Consider the following 17255-nt stretch of genomic DNA (forward strand, 5'->3'; position numbering starts at 1 on the left):
CACCAAATAAAAATAAAATTGAACAACTACACTAGGAGTTATTAAGGGTTATAGGTACTGTACCAAAGCCCATATTTGATGGGCTAAATGACTGGTATGTCTAGGCCAATAACTCCAAGATGCCTGGACCAAAATAAACGACCCTTATATCAAAATAAACCTCAGTTGAAGCCCTCTTAAATGCACCAAACACAGTTGAAATCGAACCATTCTTTCACGAGTTATTAAAGATCAAATGTACCGTACTAGGGCCCATTTCATGGGTACACCGGAGGGGTCATGTCCAGGCCAATAACTCCAAGATGCCTGGACCAAAATGAATGAACCTTATATCAAAATAAACCTCAGTTCAAGACCCGTTAAACGCACTAACCAAATTTAAAATCGGACCATCCGGGCACGAGTTATTAAAGATCAAAAGCGCTGTACCAGGGCCCATTTTCACAGGTAAATTGGGCGGGTATTCCCAGGTGAATAACTCAACGGTGAACGCACCAAAATTAGCGGCACCTATATCAAATTCAACATCGGTTCAAGGACTATTCAGATCACCAAACAGAATTAAAATTGAATAACTATACGGAGAGATATTGGAGTTTTAAGGTACAGTACCAAAACCTACATATATATGGGATTTGACCCATAATTTGACCCAAATTATAACTTATAACTGGTTATGAAAATGACACTTTGTGGAAACTTTACCCATGTCATCACAATACTATGGGGACTATAAATATCACAAACAGAACTCGGGAACGTTGTTTTATAAGCAGAAACAGGTAAAATAGGTGAATTTCAGGTCAAATCAGGCTTGACCTGTCATGGACTATCTTTTCGTAACGGCTGGGCGAATTATCACAAACCGTATAGCAAACCAAACTAGAGCTCAAGACAAGTTCAACAAGCCATCACAAACTAAAATCGGTTAAGTTTTCGTGGAGGTATTGCAAAATTAACGTTTCGTACCAGGTCAAATAATCCACCTGGTACGTGACCTGGATCGTCAAAATTTTCAATGTCAACATTGAAATACTTGTACACACTACATTACAATTCCATCAGTACATAATACTGGGTGTCATAGGCCATTATTTGACACCAAAACACTAATTTTTCAACATTTTATCAACCTCTGCATTAAGGGCACGTTTTTGTGAAAAATGGGGGTACGGCACGTGCAGAGTGAAAATTGAACCCCTAAACTCCGGAAAAGTACATAGGAAAACATACGCAACGGACTCCAGGCATAAGGACGAAGCTCCAGAACCATTATCTGTAGCTTAAATCACTCATTTTGAAGTTTCGAAAATCGGCCGCTCCGAAAAGTACCCAAAATAGGGTAATTTCCGTTTTACCGCTAAAAATTCTGATCGACCTCGCCGAGCTACAGCCGCAACCACTATCAATCGACGAGACGGTTCCATGCACGACAAAACAAGCCTACGTTCGCTTAAATCCGTTCAGTATTCACAGAGATATTTCAATATTACTGAGACGTACACCATTTTTTCATGACACAATAAGGCCTGTTCCTGCGTGAAAAAACGCTCTACGAAGAAGAAACGCTAATGCAACACAAATCGGGTCGCAGTGTAGGCTCTCCTTGATGTTCTTGCTGGGTATGCTTCGCTAACATGGTTTTCGCATCATCTTTAAACGCATGTTTCATGTAGAATCTTTGTAAATACGTTTTTTGAAAAATAGCACAACCGAGTACTGCTAGTTTTACGAAATACCTAAACAGTGAAAGAATTGCCAAAATTTCAAAACAGCAGTCACTTGAATTCCTAAAAACTGAAGGATAATCGCAGACGGGTGCTTGAAATAGGCTACCGGCAACAAAAACAATTGCACGACGTAGATGCAGCATAGTTTTGTACAAACACATTTTTTACATTTCCTTTGCACTCAAAAAAGCAACACCATTGAAAAATTTTTTTTAAACTAGTGACCTGCAAACACAGAGGAGGACAACACGCCAACTTGACACACTTCCTATGGTTCCTGTCTATAATGCTTAAAGAATTATTGTAAAAAGACAAAAAATCAGCGACACTTAATTTTTGGTTTCGTGTTAGCTTTCAAGAAATTGCTGTCCAATTTTTATACTTGAAAGATAATTGAACAGCCTGTTTTCTAACGAACACCGCAATTGTTTGTCAGTGATCTAATAGTGGCGTTTTACGGCCTTTAAACTGTCAAAAAATTCAAAAGATAGCAGCTCCTTCTAAAATTTAAAGGAAGCTGATTTCATGTCAGTGAGCAATTATCCACTTCATTTGTTGCTCATAGACACAACTTTTTTGATTATTTTGAAACCAGTATCCAATTGGCCTAATTAGGTTGTTTGACATGAAGAAGGATCAAAAGAGTGTAGTAAACGTTAAGAAAGCTTATCCCATTTGTTGTGGCAGAAAATAAACCAAAAGCAGAAAAATTTTAAAAAAGGTATTTCATAACTCATGCAAAACCCTGAATCGCAGTTTTGTGTCCCAAAAGATTTTTTGACAACTCAATTTACTATCTATTTTGGTAAAGACAGTTATATAGCCTTACAAAAATTACAACGAAAGTCTCAATTACAGAACAAAAAGTCGATTATAGCATTATATATCATAAGCAGGAACCCTCTGGATGCTTTTTTATGACCCTTTTTAATGCTTACCAAGTGATTCACACTTGGTGTGAACAGAATGAACCATTGAAACGTTCATTGAACTTTTTTTTCTGGAAACGAGTATTTCAAACACGTTATCGACGGTAAAGTTGATATAAAACTTTCCGATTAGGCCCGAGGGAAAAATAATTTTAAGGCGAAAAAGTTTTGGACTCCGTTTTCTTCCTTAAACTGTGTGGTAGTTTCAGTGGGAGTGCCGTTATGCTATAGGATGACTTTACAAGGGGTTGGAAGGTTGAGAAAATTGACCATTTACGTTTTTCGCCAGGTACCTGTTTAATCGTTGAAAAACGTTATAATATCGTAACACAAAACGTATGATTGACTTTATAGGGGGACTATCTGCCTTTTCCCTCTCAACTGGTTACTTGCATTTCGTTTTTTGTGTCCTTGCTACCTATTAATGATTCAAAGTGAATGCACTCACAGAAAAGTCTCATTTACAGAAAAAAAAGTCGATTATAACATTATATATCATAAGCAAGAACGCTCTGGATGCTTTTTTATGGCCCTTTTTAGTGCTTGCCAAGTTATTCACACTTGGTGTGAACAGAATGAACCATTGAAACGATCATTCAACTTTTTTTCTGGAAAGGAGAATTTCAAACACGTTATCGACGGTAAAGTTGATATGAAACTTTCCGATTAGGCCCGAGAGAAAAATAACTTAAAGGCGAAAAAATTTTGGACCACGTTTTTCTTCCTTAAACTGTGTGGTAACTTCAGTAGGAGTGCCGTTATGCTATAGGATGACTTTACAAGGGGTTGGAAGGTTGAGAAAAGTGACCATTTACGTTTTTCGCCAGGTACCTGTTTAATCGTTGAAAAACGTTATAATATCGTAACACAAAACGTATGATTGACTTTATTGGGGGGACTATCTGCCTTTTCCCTCTTAACTGGTTACTTGCATTTGGTTTTTTGTGTCCTTGCTACCTATTAATGATTCAAAGTGAGTGCACTCACAGAAAAGTCTCATTTACAGAACAAAAAGTCTATTATAACATTATATATCATAAGCAAGAACGCTCTGGATGCTTTTTTATGGCCCTTTTTAGTGCTTGCCAAGTTATTCACACTTGGTGTGAACAGAATGAACCATTGAAACGATCCTTCAACTTTTTTTCTGGAAACGAGTATTTCAAACACGTTATCGACGGTAAAGTTGATATGAAACTTTCCGATTAGGCCCGAGAGAAAAATAACTTTAAGGCGAAAAAATTTTGGACCCCGCTTTTCTTCCTCAAACTGTGTGGTGGTTTCAGTAGGAGTGCCGTTATTCTATAGGATGACTTTACAAGGGGTTGGAAGGTTGAGAAAAAAGACCATTTACGTTTTTCGCCAGGTACCTGTTTAATCGTTGAAAAACGTTATAATATCGTAACACAAAACGTATGATTGACTTTATTGGGGGGACTATCTGCCTTTTCCCTCTCAACTGGTTACTTGCATTTGGTTTTTTGTGTCCTTGCTACCTATTAATGATTCAAAGTGAATGCACTCACAGAAAAGTCTCATTTACAGAACAAAAAGTCTATTATAACATTATATATCATAAGCAAGAACGCTCTGGATGCTTTTTTATGGCCCTTTTTAGTGCTTGCCAAGTTATTCACACTTGGTGTGAACAGAATGAACCATTGAAACGATCCTTCAACTTTTTTTCTGGAAACGAGTATTTCAAACACGTTATCGACGGTAAAGTTGATATGAAACTTTCCGATTAGGCCCGAGAGAAAAATAACTTTAAGGCGAAAAAATTTTGGACCCCGCTTTTCTTCCTCAAACTGTGTGGTGGTTTCAGTAGGAGTGCCGTTATTCTATAGGATGACTTTACAAGGGGTTGGAAGGTTGAGAAAAATGACCATTTACGTTTTTCGCCAGGTACCTGTTTAATCGTTGAAAAACGTTATAATATCGTAACACAAAACGTATGATTGACTTTATTGGGGGGACTATCTGCCTTTTCCCTCTCAACTGGTTACTTGCATTTGGTTTTTTGTGTCCTTGCTACCTATTAATGATTCAAAGTGAATGCACTCACAGAAAAGTCTCATTTACAGAACAAAAAGTCTATTATAACATTATATATCATAAGCAAGAACGCTCTGGATGCTTTTTTATGGCCCTTTTTAGTGCTTGCCAAGTTATTCACACTTGGTGTGAACAGAATGAACCATTGAAACGATCCTTCAACTTTTTTTCTGGAAACGAGTATTTCAAACACGTTATCGACGGTAAAGTTGATATGAAACTTTCCGATTAGGCCCGAGAGAAAAATAACTTTAAGGCGAAAAAATTTTGGACCCCGTTTTTCTTCCTTAAACTGTGTGGTAGTTTCAGTAGGAGTGCCGTTATGCTATAGGATGACTTTACAAGGGGTTGGAAGGTTGAGAAAAAAAGACTATTTACGTTTTTCGCCAGGTACCTGTTTAATCGTTGACAAACGTTATAATATCGTAACACAAAACGTATGATTGACTATATTGGGGGGACTATCTGCTATTTCATACTCAATTGGCTACTTGCATTTGGTTTTTTGTGTCCTTGCTACCTATTATTGATTCAAAGTGAATGCACTCACAGAAAAGTCTCATTTACAGGACAAAAAGTCGATTATAACATTATATATCATAAGCAGGAACGCTCTGGATTCTTTTTTATGAGCCTTTTTAATGCCTACCGAATGATTCACACTTGGTGTGAACAGAATTAACCATTGAAACGATCATTGAACTTTTTTTCAGGTAACGAGTATTTCAAACACGTTATCGACGGTAAAGTTGATATGAAACTTTCCGATTAGGCCCGAGAGAAAAATAACTTTAAGGCGAAAAAATTTTGGACCCCGTTTTTCTTCCTTAAACTGTGTGGTAATTTCTGTGGGAGTGCCGTTATGCTATAGGATGACTCTACAAGGGATTGGAAGGTTGAGAAAAGTGACCATTTACGTTTTTCGCCAGGTACCTGTTTAATCATTGAAAAACGTTTTAATATCGTAACACAAAACGTATGTTTGACTATATTGGTGGGACTATCTGCTTTTTCCCTCTCAATTAGTTACTTGCATTTGGTTTTTTGTGTCCTTGCTACCTATTAATGATTCAATGTGAATGCACTCACAGATAGTCTCATTTACAGAACAAAAAAGTCGATTATAACATTATATATCATAAGCAAGAACGCTCTGTATGCTTTTTTATGGCCCTTTTTAGTGCTTACCAAGTTTTTCACACTTGGTGTGAACAGAATGAACCATTGAAACAATCATTGAACTTTTTTTGTGGAAACGAGTATTTCAAATACGTTATCGACGGTAAAGTTGATATGAAACTTTCCGATTAGGCCCGAGAGAAAAATAACTTTAAGGCAAAAAAATTTTGGACACCGTTTTTCTTCTTTAAACTGTGTGGTAGTTTTAGTAGGAGTGCCGTTATGCTATAGGATGACTTTACAAGGGATTGGAAGGTTGAGAAAAGTGACCATTTACATTTTTCGCCAGGTACCTGTTTAATCATTGAAAAACGTTATAATATCGTAACACAAAACGTATGATTGACTATATTGGGGGGACTATCTGCTCTTTCCCTCTCAATTGGTTACTTGCAGTTGGTTCTTTGTGTCTTTGCTACCTATTAATGATTCAAAGTGAATGCACCCACAGAAAAGTCTCATTTACAGAACAAAAAGTCGATTATAACGTTTTATATCATAAGCAGGAACGCTCTGGATGCTATTTTATGACCCTTTTTAATGCTTACCAAGTGATTCACACTTGGTGTGAACAGAATGAACCATCGAAACGATCATTGAACTTTTTTTCTGGAAACGAGTACTTCAAACACGTTATCGACGGTAAAGTTGATATGAAACTTTCCGATTAGGCCCGAGAGAAAAATAACTTTAGGGCGAAAAAATTTCGGACCCCGTTTTTCTTCCTTAAACTGTGTCGTAGTTTCAGTAGGAGTGCCGTTATGCTATAGGATGACTTTACAAGGGTTTGGAAGGTTGAGAAAAGTGACCATTTACGTTTTTCGCCAGGTACCTGTTTAATCATTGAAAAACGTTATATTATCGTAACACAAAACGTATGATTGACTATATTGGGGGACTATCTGCTTTTTCCCTCTCAATTGGTTACTTGATTTGATTTTTTGTGTCCTTGCTACCTATTAATGATTCAAAGTGAATGCACTCACAGAAAAGTCTCATTTACAGAACAAAAAGTCTATTATAACATTATATATCATAAGCAAGAACGCTCTGGATGCTTTTTTATGGCCCTTTTTAGTGCTTCCCAAGTTATTCACACTTGTTGTGAACAGAATGAACCATTGCAACGATCATTGAACTATTTTTGTGGAAACGAGTATTTCAAACACGTTATCGACGGTAAAGTTGATATGAAACTTTCCGATTAGGCCCGAGAGAAAAATAACTTTAAGGCGAAAAAATTTTGGACCCCGTTTTTCTTCCTTAAACTGTGTGGTAGTTTCAGTAGGAGTGCCGTTATGCTATAGGATGACTTTATAAGGGATTGGAAGGTTGAGAAAAGTGACCATTTACGTTTTTCGCCAGGTACCTGTTTAATCATTGAAAAACGTTATATTATCGTAACACAGAACGTATGATTGACTATATTGGGGGGACTATCTGCTTTTTCCCTCTCAATTGGTTACTTGCATTTGGTTCCTTGTGTTTTTGCTACCTATTAATGATTCAAACTGAATGCACTCAGAGAAAAGTCTCAATTACAGAACCAAAAAGTCGATTATAACATTATATATCATTAGCAGGAACGCTCTGGATGCTTTTTTATGACCCTTTTTAATGCTTACCAAGTGATTCACATTTGGTGTGAACAGAATGAACCATTGAAACGATAATTGAACTTTTTTTTCTGGAAACGAGTATTTCAAACACGTTATCGACGGTAAAGTTGATATGAAACTTTCCGATTAGGCTCGAGAGAAAAATAACTTTAAGGTGAAAAAATTTTGGACCCCGTTTTTCTTCCTTAAACTGTGTGGTAGTTTCAGTAGGAGTGCCGTTATGCTATAGGATGACTTTACAAGGGATTGGAAGGTTGAGAAAAGTGACCATTTACGTTTTTCGCCAGGTACCTGTTTAATCATTGAAAAACGTTATAATATCGTAACACAGAACGTATGATTGACTATATTGGGGGACTATCTGCTTTTTCCCTCTCAACTGGTTACTTGCATTTGGTTCCTTGTGTTTTTGCTACCTATTAATGATTCACACTGAATTCACTCAGAGAAAAGTCTCATTTACAGAACAAAAAGTCGATTATAACATTATATATCATTAGCAGGAACGCTCTGGATGCTTTTTTATGACCCTTTTTAATGCTTACCAAGTGATTCACATTTAATGTGAACAGAATGAACCATTGAAACAATCATTGAACTTTTTTTCTGGAAACGAGTATTTCAAACACGTTATCGACGGTAAAGTTGATATGAAACTTTCCGATTAGGCCCGAGAGAAAAATAACTTTAAGGCGAAAAAAATTTGGACCCCGTTTTTCTTCCTTAAACTGTGTGGTAATTTCAGTAGGAGTGCCGTTATGCTATAGGATGATTTTACAAGGGATTGGAAGGTTGAGAAAAGTGACCATTTACGTTTTTCGCCAGGTACCTGTTTAATCATTGAAAAACGTTATAATATCGTAACACAGAACGTATGTTTGACTATATTGGTGGGACTATCTGCTTTTTCCTTCTCAGTTGGCTACTTGCGTTTGGTTTTTTGTGTCCTTGCTACCTATTAACGATTCAAACTGAATGCACTCACAGAAAAGTCTCATTTACAGAACAAAAAGTCGATTATAACGTTATATATCATAAGCAGGAACGCTCTGGATGCTATTTTATGACCCTTCTTAATGCTTACCAAGTGATTCACTTTTGGTGTGAACAGAATGAACCATTGAAACAATCATTGAACTTTTTTTCTGGAAACGAGTATTTCAAACACGTTATCGACGGTAAAGTTGATATGAAAATTTCCGATTAGGCCCGAGAGAAAAATAACTTTAAGGCGAAAAAATTTTGGACCCCGTTTTTCTTCCTTAAACTGTGTGGTAGTTCCAGTAGGAGTGCCGTTATGCTATAGGATGACTTTATAAGGGATTGGAAGGTTGAGAAAAGTGACCATTTACGTTTTTCGCCAGGTACCTGTTTAATCATTGAAAAACGTTATAATATCGTAACACAGAACGTATGATTGACTATATTGGAGGGACTATCTGCTTTTTCCATCTCAATTGGCTACTTGCGTTTGGTTCTTTGTGTCTTTGCTACCTATTAATGATTCAAAGTGAATGGACTCACAGAAAAGTCTCATTTACAGAACAAAAAGTCGATTATAACATTATATATCATAAGCAGGAACGCTCTGGATGCTTTTTTATGACCCTTTTTAATGCTTACCAAGTGATTCACACTTGGTGTGAACAGAATGAACCATTGAAACGATAATTGAACTTTTTTTCTGGAAACGAGTATTTCAAACACGTTATCGACAGTAAAGTTGATATGAAACTTTCCGATTAGGCCCGAGAGAAAAATAACTAGGGCGAAAAAATTTTGGACCCCGTTTTTCTTCCTTAAACTGTATGGTAGATTCAGTAGGAGTGCCGTTATGCTATAGGATGACTTTACAAGGGATTGGAAGGTTGAGAAAAGTGACCATTTACGTTTTTCGCCAGGTACCTGTTTAATCATTGAAAAACGTTATAATATCGTAACACAGAACGTATGATTGACTATTTTGGAGGGACTATCTGCTTTTTCCATCTCAATTAGTTACTTGCATTTGGTTCTTTGTGTCTTTGCTACCTATTAATGATTCAAAGTGAATGGACTCACAGAAAAGTCTCATTTACAGAACAAAAAGTCGATTATAACATTATATATCGTAAGCAGGAACGCTCTGGATGCTTTTTTATGACCCTTTTTAATGCTTACCAAGTGATTCACACTTGGTGTGAACAGAATGAACCATTGAAACGATCATTGAACTTTTTTTCTGGAAACGAGTATTTCAAACACGTTATCGACGGTAAAGTTGATATGAAAATTTCCGATTAGGCCCGAGAGAAAAATAACTTTAAGGCGAAAAAATTTTGGACCCCGTTTTTCTTCCTTAAACTGTGTGGTAGTGTCAGTAGGAGTGCCGTTATGCTATAGGATGACTTTACAAGGAATTGGAAGGTTGAGAAAAGTGACCATTTACGTTTTTCGCCAGGTACCTGTTTAATCATTGAAAAACGTTATAATATCGTAACACAGAACGTATGATTGACTATATTGGGGGGACTATCTGCTTTTTCCCTCTCAATTGGTTACTTGCATTTGGTTCTTTGTGTCTTTGCTACCTATTAATGATTCAAAGTGAATGGACTCACAGAAAAGTCTCATTTACAGAACAAAAAGTCGATTATAACATTATATATCATAGGCAGGAATGCTCTGGATGCTTTTTTATGACCCTTTTTAATGCTTACCAAGTGATTCACACTTGGTGTGAACAGAATGAACCATTGAAACGATAATTGAACTTTTTTTCTGGAAACGAGTATTTCAAACACGTTATCGACGGTAAAGTTGATATGAAACTTTCCGATTAGGCCCGAGAGAAAAATAACTTTAAGGCGAAAAGATTTTGGACCCCGTTTTTCTTCCTTAAGCTGTGTGGTAGTTTCAGTAGGAGTGACGTTATGCTATAGGATGACTTTACAAGGGATTGGAAGGTTGAGAAAAGTGACCATTTACGTTTTTCGACAGGTACCTGTTTAATCATTGAAAAACGATATAATATCGTAACACAGAACGTATGATTGACTATATTTGGGGGACTATCTGCTTTTTCCCTCTCTATTGGTTACTTGCATTTGGATCTTCGTGTCTTTGCTACCTATTAATGATTCAAAGTGAATGGACTCACAGAAAAGTCTCATTTACAGAACAAAAAGTCGATTATAACATTATATATCATAGGCAGGAATGCTCTGGATGCTTTTTTATGACCCTTTTTAATGCTTACCAAGTGATTCACACTTGGTGTGAACAGAATGAACCATTGAAACGATAATTGAACTTTTTTTCTGGAAACGAGTATTTCAAACACGTTATCGACGGTAAAGTTGATATGAAACTTTCCGATTAGGCCCGAGAGAAAAATAACTTTAAGGCGAAAAAATTTTGGACCCCGTTTTTCTTCCTTAAACTGTGTGGTAGTTTCAGTAGGAGTGCCGTTATGCTATAGGATGACTTTATAAGGGATTGGAAGGTTGAGAAAAGTGACCATTTACGTTTTTCGCCAGGTACCTGTTTAATCATTGAAAAACGTTATATTATCGTAACACAGAACGTATGATTGACTATATTGGGGGGACTATCTGCTTTTTCCCTCTCAATTGGTTACTTGCATTTGGTTCCTTGTGTCTTTGCTACCTATTAATGATTCAAAGTGAATGGACTCACAGAAAAGTCTCATTTACAGAACAAAAAGTCGATTATAACATTATATATCATAAGCAGGAACGCTCTGGATGCTTTTTTATGACCCTTTTTAATGCTTACCAAGTGTTTCACACTTGGTGTGAACAGAATGAACCATTGAAACGATAATTGAACTTTTTTTCTGGAAACGAGTATTTCAAACACGTTATCGACGGTAAAGTTGATATGAAACTTTCCGATTAGGCCCGAGAGAAAAATAACTTTAAGGCGAAAAAATTTTGGACCCCGTTTTTCTTCCTTAAGCTGTGTGGTAGTTTCAGTAGGAGTGACGTTATGCTATAGGATGACTTTACAAGGGATTGGAAGGTTGAGAAAAGTGACCATTTACGTTTTTCGACAGGTACCTGTTTAATCATTGAAAAACGATATAATATCGTAACACAGAACGTATGATTGACTATATTTGGGGGATTATCTGCTTTTTCCCTCTCTATTGGTTACTTGCATTTGGATCTTCGTGTCTTTGCTACCTATTAATGATTCAAAGTGAATGGACTCACAGAAAAGTCTCATTTACAGAACAAAAAGTCGATTATAACATTATATATCATAGGCAGTAATGCTCTGGATGCTTTTTTATGACCCTTTTTAATGCTTACCAAGTGATTCACACTTGGTGTGAACAGAATGAACCATTGAAACGATAATTGAACTTTTTTTCTGGAAACGAGTATTTCAAACACGTTATCGACGGTAAAGTTGATATGAAACTTTCCGATTAGGCCCGAGAGAAAAATGACTTTAAGGCGAAAAAATTTTGGACCCCGTTTTTCTTCCTTAAACTGTGTGGTAGTTTCAGTAGGAGTGCCGTTATGCTATAGGATGACTTTACAAGGGATTGGAAGGTTGAGAAAAGTGACCATTTACGTTTTTCGCCAGGTACCTGTTTAATCATTGAAAAACGTTATAATATCGTAACACAGAACGTATAATTGACTATATTTGGGGGACTATCTGCTTTTTCCCTCTCAATTGGTTACTTGCATTTGGTTCTTTGTGTCTTTGCTACCTATTAATGATTCAAAGTGAATGGACTCACAGAAAAGTCTCATTTACAGAACAAAAAGTCGATTATAACATTATATATCATAAGCAGGAACGCTCTGGATGCTTTTTTATTACCCTTTTTAATGCTTACCAAGTGATTCACACTTGGTGTGAACAGAATGAACCATTGAAACGATCATTGAACTTTTTTTCTGGAAACGAGTATTTCAAACACGTTATCGACGGTAAAGTTGATATGAAACTTTCCGATTAGGCCCGAGAGAAAAATAACTTTAGGGCGAAAAAATTTTGGACCCCGTTTTTCTTCCTTAAGCTGTGTGGTAGTGCCAGTAGGAGTGCCGTTATGCTATAGGATGACTTTACAAGGGATTGGAAGGTTGAGAAAAGTGACCATTTACGTTTTTCGCCAGGTACCTGTTTAATCATTGAAAAACGTTATAATATCGTAACACAGAACGTATGATTGACTATATTTGGGGGACTATCTGCTTTTTCCCTCTCAATTGGTAACTTGCATTTGGTTCTTCGTGTCTTTGCTACCGATTAATGATTCAAAGTGAATGGACTCACAGAAAAGTCTCATTTACAGAACAAAAAGTCAATTATAACATTATATATCGTATGCAGGAACGCTCTGGATGCCTTTTTATGGCCCTTTTTAGTGCTGACCAAGTTATTCACACTTGTTGTGAACAGAATGAACCATTGCAACGATCATTGAACTATTTTTGTGGAAACGAGTCTCTCAAATACTTTGTCGACGGTAAAGTTGATATGAAACTTTTCGATTAGGCCCGAGAGAAAAAAAACTTTAAGGCGAAAAAATTTTGCACCCCGTTTTTCTTCCTTAAACTGTGTGGTAGTTTCAGTAGGAGTGCCGTTATGCTATAGGAAGACTATACAAGGGATTGGAAGGTTGAGAAAAGTGACCATTTACGTTTTTCGCCAGGTACCTGTTTAATCATTGAAAAACGTTATAATATCGTAACACAGAACTAATGATTGACTATATTGGGGGGACTATCTGCTTTTCCCTCTCAACTGGTTACTTGCATTTGGTTTTTTGTGTCCTTGCTACCTATTAATGATTCAAAGTGAATTCACTCACAGAAAAGTCTCATTTACAGAACAAAAAGTCGATTATAACATTATATATCATAAGCAGGAACGCTCTGGATGCTTTTTTATGACCCTTTTTAATGCTTACCAAGTGATTCACACCTGGTTTGAACAGAATGAACCATTGAAACGATCATTGAACTTTTTTTCTGGAAACGAGTATTTCAAACACGTTATCGACGGTAAAGTTGATATGAAACTTTCCGATTAGGCCCGAGAGAAAAATAACTTTAAGGCTTAAAAATTTTGGACCCCGTTTTTCTTCCTTAAACTGTGTGGTAGTTTCAGTAGGAGTGCCGTTATGTTATAGGATGACTTTACAAGGGATTGGAAGGTTGAGAAAAGTGACCATTTAAGTTTTTCGCCAGGTACCTGTTTAATCATTGAAAAACGTTATAATATCGTAACACAGAACGTATGATTGACTATATTGGGGGGACTATCTGCTTTTTCCCTCTCAATTGGCTACTTGCATTTGTTTCTTCTTTAAGGCTTAAAAATTTTGGACCCCGTTTTTCTTCCTTAAACTGTGTGGTAGTTTCAGTAGGAGTGCCGTTATGTTATAGGATGACTTTACAAGGGATTGGAAGGTTGAGAAAAGTGACCATTTAAGTTTTTCGCCAGGTACCTATTTAATCATTGAAAAACGTTATAATATCGTAACACAGAACGTATGATTGACTATATTGGGGGGACTATCTGCTTTTTCCCTCTCAATTGGCTACTTGCATTTGTTTCTTCGTGTCTTTGCTACCTATTAATGATTCAAAGTGAATGGACTCACAGAAAAGTCTCATTTACAGAACAAAAAGTCGATTATAACATTATATATCATAAGCAGGAACTCTCTGGATGCCTTTTTATGGCCCTTTTTAGTGCTTACAAAGTTATTCACACTTGTTGTGAACAGAATGAACCATTGCAACGATCATTGAACTATTTTTGTGGAAACGAGTCTCTCAAATACTTTATCGACGGTAAAGTTGATGTGAAACTTTCCGATTAGGCCCGAGAGAAAAATAACTTTAAGGCGAAAAGTTTTTGGACCCCGTTTATCTCCCTTAAACTGTGTGGTAGTTTCAGTAGGAGTGCCGTTATGCTATAGGATGACTTTACAAGGGATTGGAAGGTTGAGAAAAGTGACCATTTACGTTTTTCGCCAGGTACCTATTTAATCATTGAAAAACGTTATAATATCGTAACACAGAACGTATGATTGACTATATTGGGGGGACTATCTGCTTTTTCCCTCTCAATTGGTTACTTGCATTTGGTTCTTTGTGTCTTTGCTACCTATTAATGTTCAAAGTGAATGGACTCACAGAAAAGTCTCATTTACAGAACAAAAAGTCGATTATAACATTATATATCATAAGCAGGAACGCTCTGGATGCTTTTTTATGACCTTTTTTAATGCTTACCAAGTGATTCGCACTTGGTGTGAAGAGAATGAACCATTGAAACGATCATTGAACTTTTTTTCTGGAAACGAGTATTTCAAACACGTTATCGACGGTAAAGTTGATATGAAACTTTCCGATTAGGCCCGAGAGAAAAATAACTTTAAGGCGAAAAAATTTTGGACCCCGTTTTTCTTCCTTAAACTGTGTGGTAGTTTCAGTAGGAGTGCCGTTATGCTATAGGATGACTTTACAAGGGATTGGAAGGTTGAGAAAAGTGACCATTTACGTTTTTCGCCAGGTACCTGTTTAATCATTGAAAAACGTTATAATATCGTAACACAGAACGTATGATTGACTATATTGGGGGGACTATCTGCTTTTTCCCTCTCAATCGGTTACTTGCATTTGGTTTTTTGTGTCTTTGCAACCTATTAATGATTCAAAGTGAATAGACTCACAGAAAAGTCTCATTTACAGAACAAAAAGTCGATTATAACATTATATATCATAAGCAGGAACGCTCTGGATGCTTTTTTATGACCCTTTTTAATGCTTACCAAGTGATTCACACTTGTTGTGAACAGAATGAACCATTGAAACGATCATTGAACAATTTCTCCTGAAATGAGAGTTTCAAATATTTTGTTGAAGGCAGAAGTGATATGAAAGTTTCTGTTTTGAACAGAGAGCTCCCTTTGACGTCTGCACTCATAAGAGAAAAGGATCATTGAGTTAATAGGACTTTAAAATTTCACTTTTTTCTTGAACATTTTTCGACGTCTATCTTGCAAGATCTTGCAAGGTTCTTGCAAGATAGGCGTCCGGATCTTGCATCTTGCAAGATAAGCGTCATTTGCAAGAATCTTGCAAGATCTTGCAAGATAAGCGTCGGAGTTCGACTAGGGATTGTTTGCCGTTTGTTACGAAACCAAAGTGTCTTTTTTTATAGAGTGTGCATCTTCAAGGTACACAGACTACACAAAAAGAATATTCCTTAATGTTTTTTTACACGCTCACACACAACCAGCAAAGGGCAACTAGATTATAGCTCTAAAATGGTGAAACTGTCAAACACTTTTTTAAAATTCTCTTCGCAATATTTTGATACCATTTCATTACCTCCAATGTTGTTATATAGGTGATTGTATGAGTTTTATAATGATGCACTGAAAAACAGGTTAGAGATGTCGTTCCAATTTTTCTTTTCTCGATGATGGGTCAGTTTTTTTGCTGATATGTTATTGAACTGTAGTTATCTTTGTTTTGGTTGCTTACAACCGGATACTGTTTTTACTGCACCAGATCAACAAGTAGCGTAAAAACAGGTCTTCGGGCTGGAAAACCCTCAGTAATCATACCGATCATTCAGTATTACGATGTTCAAGGCAAATAAAAACCAGATGCAACCTTTTTGATTAAAAGGAAAACGTTTTTGCATTTTTAACAATTTTCAGGACGAAAAACAAATAAAATGGTGATCTTAATAGTCGCATTAGTTTAAAAAATGATATTTTCAACAGTGACAAAAAGATTTAATTTTGGCAATTTTAAACTATCATTTCGATTATTGCTGCAGCAATATTTTCTTCAAGGATGCGAGAATTTCGTCCCTATATGAATCATTTCAAATTTGATCAAAAATACCCGCAAACTAAAACAGAATACAAAAGCAGTGTCAACATATATTGTCAATTTTTATTGCGTTGTTAATTCTTGCAAATTATAAGCAATAATGAAATCGATCAACCTCAATTAATACAATCAATGCGTTAATTTGCTCGTTTTTATCTTCTAACCGTTTGTTTTGTCGAAATTATTTGTCCCAGCATTTTTGATGAGGGTATACGTAGCTTTAAGAATTTTTAAATATACGGAATTCGAAATATAAACTTATAAGTAGCGTGTATCTAAGAATTTTTGTACCACCTCACAGTTATTTAATTGAATTTTGTGTATCAATAACAAAATTTAAGTTGAAAAGCTGTTGCGTAATCATCTGCAAGAGTTTTTTTGTGAATTGAGCTTTCTTCTAAATAAAGTTGTCACATGATACCCCTCTGATCTGGATTTGAAAATTTTGTTTCTATTTGGAACCCAACCCATGAGGAGAACCTGACAGACCAGATAATGGTGTGAAAAACGCACGGTTAAATCGGACATTAAAAACTGTCACTTCAAGGAAAATATAATTTGATCCACTCAAATTATTACACTGTTTTTTTCGTGCATCAGTTAAATTTAAAACCCTCAAACAGTTGAATCGAGTATTCGTTAAAGCATGTATCGCGGCTTATAAATTTCATGAGTTTGTTTTTCCTCAAAAAATTTAACGTTCAGTTCGCTATCAGCAGAGTCAATGGGTATGCTCCTTGATTTGCCTCAACGTTAAATTCTCCGTAATAAAAATACTAGAGTTAGAAGTTGCTCGTTTGTAAAGGAACTACTGAAAAATACTACTCTCGTCTCATTCCCACTGAGATTAATACTGTTGCACGT

The 17255-nt window shown here is 36.2% G+C and overlaps 2 protein-coding genes across 3 annotated transcripts in view; both read left to right on the forward strand.

Annotated features, from left to right (window-relative positions):
• LOC142345814 (very long chain fatty acid elongase 2-like) overlaps positions 1–17255 on the forward strand; it is a 493465-nt gene that overhangs the window by 198571 nt on the left and 277639 nt on the right. The window lies entirely within an intron of this gene.
• LOC142346247 (uncharacterized) overlaps positions 1–17255 on the forward strand; it is a 57230-nt gene that overhangs the window by 39358 nt on the left and 617 nt on the right. The gene's annotated exons all lie outside the window — the stretch shown is intronic.

The sequence above is a fragment of the Convolutriloba macropyga genome, chromosome 9 (assembly GCF_964194025.1).
Source record: "Convolutriloba macropyga chromosome 9, txConMacr16.3, whole genome shotgun sequence".
NCBI lineage: Eukaryota > Metazoa > Xenacoelomorpha > Acoela > Convolutidae > Convolutriloba > Convolutriloba macropyga.